This window comes from Rutidosis leptorrhynchoides, chromosome 11 (genome assembly GCF_046630445.1).
Source record: "Rutidosis leptorrhynchoides isolate AG116_Rl617_1_P2 chromosome 11, CSIRO_AGI_Rlap_v1, whole genome shotgun sequence".
NCBI classification, from domain to species: domain Eukaryota; kingdom Viridiplantae; phylum Streptophyta; class Magnoliopsida; order Asterales; family Asteraceae; genus Rutidosis; species Rutidosis leptorrhynchoides.
The window spans coordinates 99,687,812-99,695,974 of NC_092343.1; positions in this window are offsets into that span (position 1 = coordinate 99,687,812).

Genomic DNA, 8,163 nt, shown 5'->3' on the forward strand with positions numbered 1-8,163 from the left:
TACCGGGATTACCCACACATCGATCCGTTGGATTTCAAATAGACCTTGTACCAGGAGCTGCACCAATAGTTCGTGCTCCATACAGACTCGCACCTAGCGAAATGAAAGAATTACAAAGTCAGTTACAGGAACTTTTAGAGCGTGATTTCATTAGACCAAGTACATCACCATGGGGAGCTCCTGTTCTGTTTGTCAAGAAGAAAGATGGTACATTCAGGTTGTGTATCGACTACCGAGAGTTGAACAAACTTACCATCAAGAACCGCTACCCACTACCGAGAATCGACGACTTATTTGATCAACTACAAGGCTCGTCTGTTTATTCGAAGATCGATTTACGTTCTGGATATCATCAAATGCGGGTGAAGGAGGATGATATTCCAAAGACTACTTTTAGGACGTGTTACGGTCATTACGAGTTTATGGTTATGCCGTTTGGATTGACTAACGCACCAGCTGTGTTCATGGACCTCATGAACCGAGTGTGTGGGCCATATCTTGACAAGTTTGTCATTGTTTTCATCGATGACATACTTAGTTACTCGAAGAATGATCAAGAGCACGAAGAACATTTGAGAAAAGTACTAGAGTTGCTGAGAAAAGAAAAACTGTACGCTAAGTTTTCAAAGTGTGCATTTTGTTGGAAGAAGTTCAATTCCTCGGTCATATAATGAACAAAGAAGGTATTCAGGTGGATCCAGCAAAGATTGAAACCGTTGAAAAGTGGGAAATCCCGAAAACTCCGAAACACATACGCCAATTTTTAGGGCTAGCTGGTTATTACAGGAGATTCATCCAAGATTTTAACAAAATAGTAAAACCCTTGACTTCATTAACGCATAAAGGGAGGAAATTTGAATGGAAGGATGAACAAGAAAAAGCGTTTCAATTATTGAAGAAAAAGTTAACTACGGCACCTATATTGTCATTACCTGAAGAGAATGATGATTTTGTGATATATTGTGACGTCTCAAAGCAAGGTCTCGGTTGTGTATTAATGCAACGAACGAAAGTAATTGCTTATGCGTCTAGACAATTGAAGATTCACGAGCAGAATTATACGACGCATGATTTGGAATTAGGCGCGGTTGTTTTTGCATTAAAGACTTGGAGGCACTACTTATATGGGGTCAAAAGTACCGACCACAAAAGTCTTCAACACATATTTAATCAGAAACAACTGAACATGAGGCAGCGCAGATGGATTGAATTGTTGAATGATTACGACTTTGAGATTCGTTACTGTACTGACCCGAACTTTTCCATGTTTATATATATTAATTGAGATTGATATTTACATGATTAAATTTTTCCAACATGTTAAGCAATCAAACTTGTTAAGACTTGATTAATTGAAATATGTTTCATATAGACAATTGACCACCCAAGTTGACCGGTGATTCACGAACGTTAAAACTTGTAAAAACTATATGATGACATATATATGGATATATATATAGTTAACATGATACTATGATAAGTAAACATATCATTAAGTATATTAACAATGAACTACATATGTAAAAACAAGACTACTAACTTATTGATTTTTAAACGAGACATATATGTAACGATTATCGTTGTAAAGACATTTAATGTATATATATCATATTAAGAGATATTCATACATGATAACATCATGATAATATAATAATTTAAAATCTCATTTGATATTATAAACATTGGGTTAACAACATTTAACAAGATCGTTAACCTAAAGGTTTCAAAACAACACTTACATGTAACGACTAACGATGACTTAACGACTCAGTTAAAATGTATATACATGTAGTGTTTTAATATGTATTTATACACTTTTGAAAGACTTCAATACACTTATCAAAATACTTCTACTTAATAAAAATGCTTACAATTACATCCTCGTTCAGTTTCATCAACAATTCTACTCGTATGCACCCGTATTCGTACTCGTACAATACACAGCTTTTAGATGTATGTACTATTGGTATATACACTCCAATGATCAGCTCTTAGCAGCCCATGTGAGTCACCTAACACATGTGGGAACCATCATTTGGCAACTAGCATGAAATATCTCATAAAATTACAAAAATATGAGTAATCATTCATGACTTATTTACATGAAAACAAAATTACATATCCTTTATATCTAATCCATACACCAACGACCAAAAACACCTACAAACACTTTCATTCTTCAATTTTCTTCATCTAATTGATCTCTCTCAAGTTCTATCTTCAAGTTCTAAGTGTTCTTCATATATTCTACAAGTTCTAGTTACAAAAAAATCAAGAATACTTTCAAGTTTGCTAGCTCACTTCCAATCTTGAAAGGTGATCATCCAACCTCAAGAAATCTTTGTTTCTTACAGTAGGTTATCATTCTAATACAAGGTAATAATCATATTCAAACTTTGGTTCAATTTCTATAACTATAACAATCTTATTTCAAGTGATGATCTTACTTGAACTTGTTTTCGTGTCATGATTCTGCTTCAAGAACTTCGAGCCATCCAAGGATCCGTTGAAGCTAGATCCATTTTTCTCTTTTCCAGTAGGTTTATCCAAGGAACTTAAGATAGTAATGATGTTCATAACATCATTCGATTCATATATATAAAGCTATCTTATTCGAAGGTTTAAACTTGTAATCACTAGAACATAGTTTAGTTAATTCTAAACTTGTTCGCAAACAAAAGTTAATCCTTCTAACTTGACTTTTAAAATCAACTAAAAACATGTTCTATATCTATATGATATGCTAACTTAATGATTTAAAACCCGGAAGCACGAAAAACACCGTAAAACCGGATTTACGCCGTCGTAGTAACACCGCGGGCTGTTTTGGGTTAGTTAATTAAAAACTATGATAAACTTTGATTTAAAAGTTGTTATTCTGAGAAAATTATTTTTATTATGAACATGAAACTATATCCAAAAATTATGGTTAAACTCAAAGTGGAAGTATGTTTTCTAAAATGGTCATCTAGACGTCGTTCTTTCGACTGAAATGACTACCTTTACAAAAACGACTTGTAACTTATTTTTCTGACTATAAATCTATACTTTTTCTGTTTAGATTCATAAAATAGAGTTCAATATGAAACCATAGCAATTTGATTCACTCAAAACGGATTTAAAATGAAGAAGTTATGGGTAAAACAAGATTGGATAATTTTTCTCATTTTAGCTACGTGAAAATTGGTAACAAATCTATTCCAACCATAACTTAATCAACTTGTATTGTATATTATGTAATCTTGAGATACCATAGACACGTATACAATGCTTCGACCTATCATGTCGACACATCTATATATATTTCGGAACAACCATAGACACTCTATATGTGAATGTTGGAGTTAGCTATACAGGGTTGAGGTTGATTCCAAAATATATATAGTTTGAGTTGTGATCAATACTGAGATACGTATACACTGGGTCGTGGATTGATTCAAGATAATATTTATCGATTTATTTCTGTACATCTAACTGTGGACAACTAGTTGTAGGTTACTAACGAGGACAGCTGACTTAATAAACTTAAAACATCAAAATATATTAAAAGTGTTGTAAATATATTTTGAACATACTTTGATATATATGTATATATTGTTATAGGTTCGTGAATCAACCAGTGGCCAAGTCTTACTTCCCGAAGAAGTAAAAATCTGTGAAAGTGAGTTATAGTCCCACTTTTAAAATCTAATATTTTTGGGATGAGAATACATGCAGGTTTTATAAATGATTTACAAAATAGACACAAGTACGTGAAACTACATTCTATGGTTGAATTATCGAAATCGAATATGCCCCTTTTTATTAAGTCTGGTAATCTAAGAATTAGGGAACAGACACCCTAATTGACGCGAATCCTAAAGATAGATCTATTGGGCCTAACAAACCCCATCCAAAGTACCGGATGCTTTAGTACTTCGAAATTTATATCATATCCGAAGGGTGTCCCGGAATGATGGGGATATTCTTATATATGCATCTTGTTAATGTCGGTTACCAGGTGTTCACCATATGAATGATTTTTATCTCTATGTATGGGATGTGTATTGAAATATGAAATCTTGTGGTCTATTATTATGATTTGATATATATAGGTTAAACCTATAACTCACCAACATTTTTGTTGACGTTTTAAGCATGTTTATTCTCAGGTGATTATTAAGAACTTCCGCTGTCGCATACTTAAATAAGGACGAGATTTAGAGTCCATGCTTGTATGATATTGTGTAAAACTGCATTCAAGAAACTTATTTTGTTGTAACATATTTGTATTGTAAACCATTATGTAATGGTCGTGTGTAAACAGGATATTTTAGATTATCATTATTTGATAATCTACGTAAAGCTTTTTAAACCTTTATTGATGAAATAAAGGTTATGGTTTGTTTTAAAATGAATGCAGTCTTTGAAAAACGTCTCATATAGAGGTCAAAACCTCGCAACGAAATCAATTAATATGGAACGTTTTTAATCAATAAGAACGGGACATTTCAGTTGGTATCAGAGCGTTGGTCTTAGAGAACCAGAATTTTGCATTAGTGTGTCTTATCGAGTTTGTTAGGATGCATTAGTGAGTTTGGACTTCGACCGTGTTTACTTGAAAAATGATTGCTTAACAAATGTTGTTGGAAACTATATATTTTTAACATATGCATATTATGTGATATATTAATCTCTTAACGTGTTTGATATTATGTGATAGATGTCTACCTCTAGAACAAGTCCCATTGACTCACCTAATAATAATGAAGAGTCAAATGTAAATTGGAATGATTCGTGGACTGATTCACAAGTTCCCGAAGAGGAACCGGAAGAAGAGTCGGAACCGGAAGAAGAATCGGAACCGGAAGAAGAATCGGAACCTGATGAAGAAATAGAACCGGTGGGGGAAGTAATAAAACGGTTAAGTAAAAGAAAATCCTCAACCAACCGACCAAGGTTAATTATGGTCAATGGTGTTTCCGCCAAGGAAGCAAAATATTGGGAGGATTACCAATTCTCCGATGAATCGGATTCCGACGAGAATTCCGATGATGTTATAGAAATTACCCCAACTGAATTTAAAAAGGCAAAAGAAAATAATAAGGGAAAGGGCATAAAAATAGAGAAATCTAATTCCAACCCCGATGAACTTTATATGTATCGTCAACCCCCGAAGTCCTTAAGTTGTAACAATCACCCGGGAACCTCTAAACCACTAGGTTTTTCTAAAACAATGTGGATAACGACGGATCGTATTAGGGGAACATCATATATCCCTAGAAACTTGGCAAAACGAACCAAAATTGAAGAAGAAGAAACAAGCGAGTCGGAATAAGATAGTTGTATTCGTGTGGTGTAATATATGTAATATAGTGTGCTTATGCTTTATGATATATGTAAAAATTGCTTGTATTAATAAGTATTTTTTTTATGAATCTAACTTTTGTCTATTTTACAGTATAAAAACACAAAATGGATAGACAACCCAATATTTTAAGAGACCTACCCGGAGACATGATTGATGAAATCTTGTCTAAAGTCGGTCAGAATTCTTCGGCACAACTATTTAAGGCGAGATCAGTTTGTAAGACATTCGAAGAACGTTCCAAGAATGCCTTGGTTTATAAAAGGCTTTCGTTCGAAAGATGGGGGATATCACATTGGGAAATCCATAAGTTACGATGTATTTACTTTGACGCATATATTGCGGGGAACCCAAATGCTATTTTACGCAATGGGTTAAGAAATTATTTTGACTCAATATATCCGAATATTGGACTTCGTGATTTAGAAAAAGCGGCTAACATGCAACATAAAGAAGCATGTTATGCTTACGGATTAGTAATGTTCGCTTCTCACCAAAGTGAGAACAAGAACATCGGGCTACAACTATTAAACAAAACGTTCCCACAAGTGACGGAGTCGGTAATTGGGGTAAGAAATGAGGTTTTTAGATTGTTACGGGACTGTTGGACATTACGTAACCCTCGTCCCTTTGACGACGTTACAACACGATGTCTTATCAACGGCCATAATGGTTATGTTCCACAAGACCAAGGATGGGAAGTAATCCTAGTAAAACCAGAATGCATGACTTGTTTCTGGACGTATGAATTACGTGTCTTTATTGCCTTTGCTGAACGACTTGTGTACTAGCTAGAATTATCTTCACAACCATCTTGTATCAAATTTATTGTGTGCTATATTTCATGCTATATGTAAAATAAGCGGTATTGTAAGTTTGTAAAATATTGTGTAAAAGTTTGAACGCGAAATATTATTATAATCAGTTTTTCATATAGAATTGTAGTAGTTGAATTGTATATTAGCTACTAAGTATGAACTTAACGGGTAGGTACTACCCGAATTTAAACTTATAAAACGCTAATATGAAGAAAAAACTTTTATAAATGAGTTCATATTATGCTACGAAATACTATTAACTACTCTTAATATTCTGTATGATTAACTTGTTCCATTTGACTATTTTGAAGGAAATGGCACCGACTACTCGACACACCGTGAATATGAATGAAGAGGAATTTCGTACTTTTCTAGCTTCAAACATAGCCGCAGTACAGGCTGCGCTACATACCAACAATAACCTTGGATCTAGCAGTACTGGAAATCGTGTAGGATGCACTTACAAAGAATTCACTGCCTGCAAACCTTTGGAATTTGATGGAACCGAAGGACCGATCGGATTGAAACGGTGGACCGAGAAGGTCGAATCGGTGTTTGCCATAAGTAAGTGTACTGAAGAGGACAAAGTGAAGTACGCTACGCATACCTTCACAGGTTCTGCGTTAACATGGTGGAATACCTATCTAGAGCAAGTGTGACAAGACGATGCGTACGCACTACCGTGGTCAGCATTCAAGCACTTGATGAACGAGAAGTACCGTCCTAGAACCGAGGTCAATAAGCTCAAGACAGAACTTAGAGGGTTGCGAACCCAAGGATTTAATATTACCATGTACGAAAGACGATTCACAGAATTGTGCCTATTGTGTCCGGGAGCATTCGAAGATGAGGAAGAGAAGATCGACGCGTTTGTGAAAGGATTACCGGAAAGAATCCAAGAAGATATAAGTTCACACGAGCCCGCCTCCATACAACAGGCATGTAGAATGGCTCACAAACTAGTGAACCAGATTGAAGAAAGAATTAAAGAGCAGACTGCTGAAGAGGCCAATGTGAAGCAAGTCAAAAGAAAGTGGGAGGAAAACGGTGATAAGAATCACCAATACAACAACAACAGCAATTACAACAATAATCGCAACAATTATCCCAACAATCGCAACATCAATCGCAACTACAACAAACGGCCCAACAACAACAACAACAACAACAAAAACAATAGCAACTACAACAATCATCCCAACAACAATAATAACCGCAACAACAACAACAATCAGAAGCAGCTATGCCAAAGGTGTGAAAAGTATCACTCGGGGTTCTGCACCAAATTTTGCAACAAGTGTAAAAGAAATGGTCATAGCGCAGTGAAGTGTGAGGTCTACGGACCAGGGGTTAATAGAAAGAAAGGAACAAATGGTGTCGGAACGAGTAATGGCGGAGCAAGTAGTGTCGGAGCAAGTTATGCCAATGTAGTTTGTTATAAATGTGGAAAACCGGGCCACATTATTAGAAATTGCCCGAACCAGGAGAACACGAATGGACAAGGCCGCGGAAGAGTTTTCAATATTAATGCGGCAGAGGCACAGGAAGACCCGGAGCTTCTTACGGGTACGTTTCTTATTGACAATAAATCTGCTTACATTTTATTTGATTCGGGTGCGGATAGAAGCTATATGAGTAGAGATTTTTGTGCTAAATTAAGTTGTCCATTGACGCCTTTGGATAGTAAATTTTTACTCGAATTAGCAAATGGTAAATTAATTTCAGCAGATAATATATGTCGGAATCTAGAAATTAAACTGGTTAGCGAAACATTTAAGATTGATTTGATACCAGTAGAGTTAGGGAGTTTTGATGTGATAATCGGTATGGACTGGTTGAAAGAAGTGAAAGCAGAGATCGTTTGTTACAAAAATGCAATTCGCATTATACGAGAAAAAGGAAAACCCTTAATGGTGTACGGAGAAAAGGGCAACACGAAGCTACATCTTATTAGTAATTTGAAGGCACAAAAACTAATAAGAAAATGTTGCTATGCTG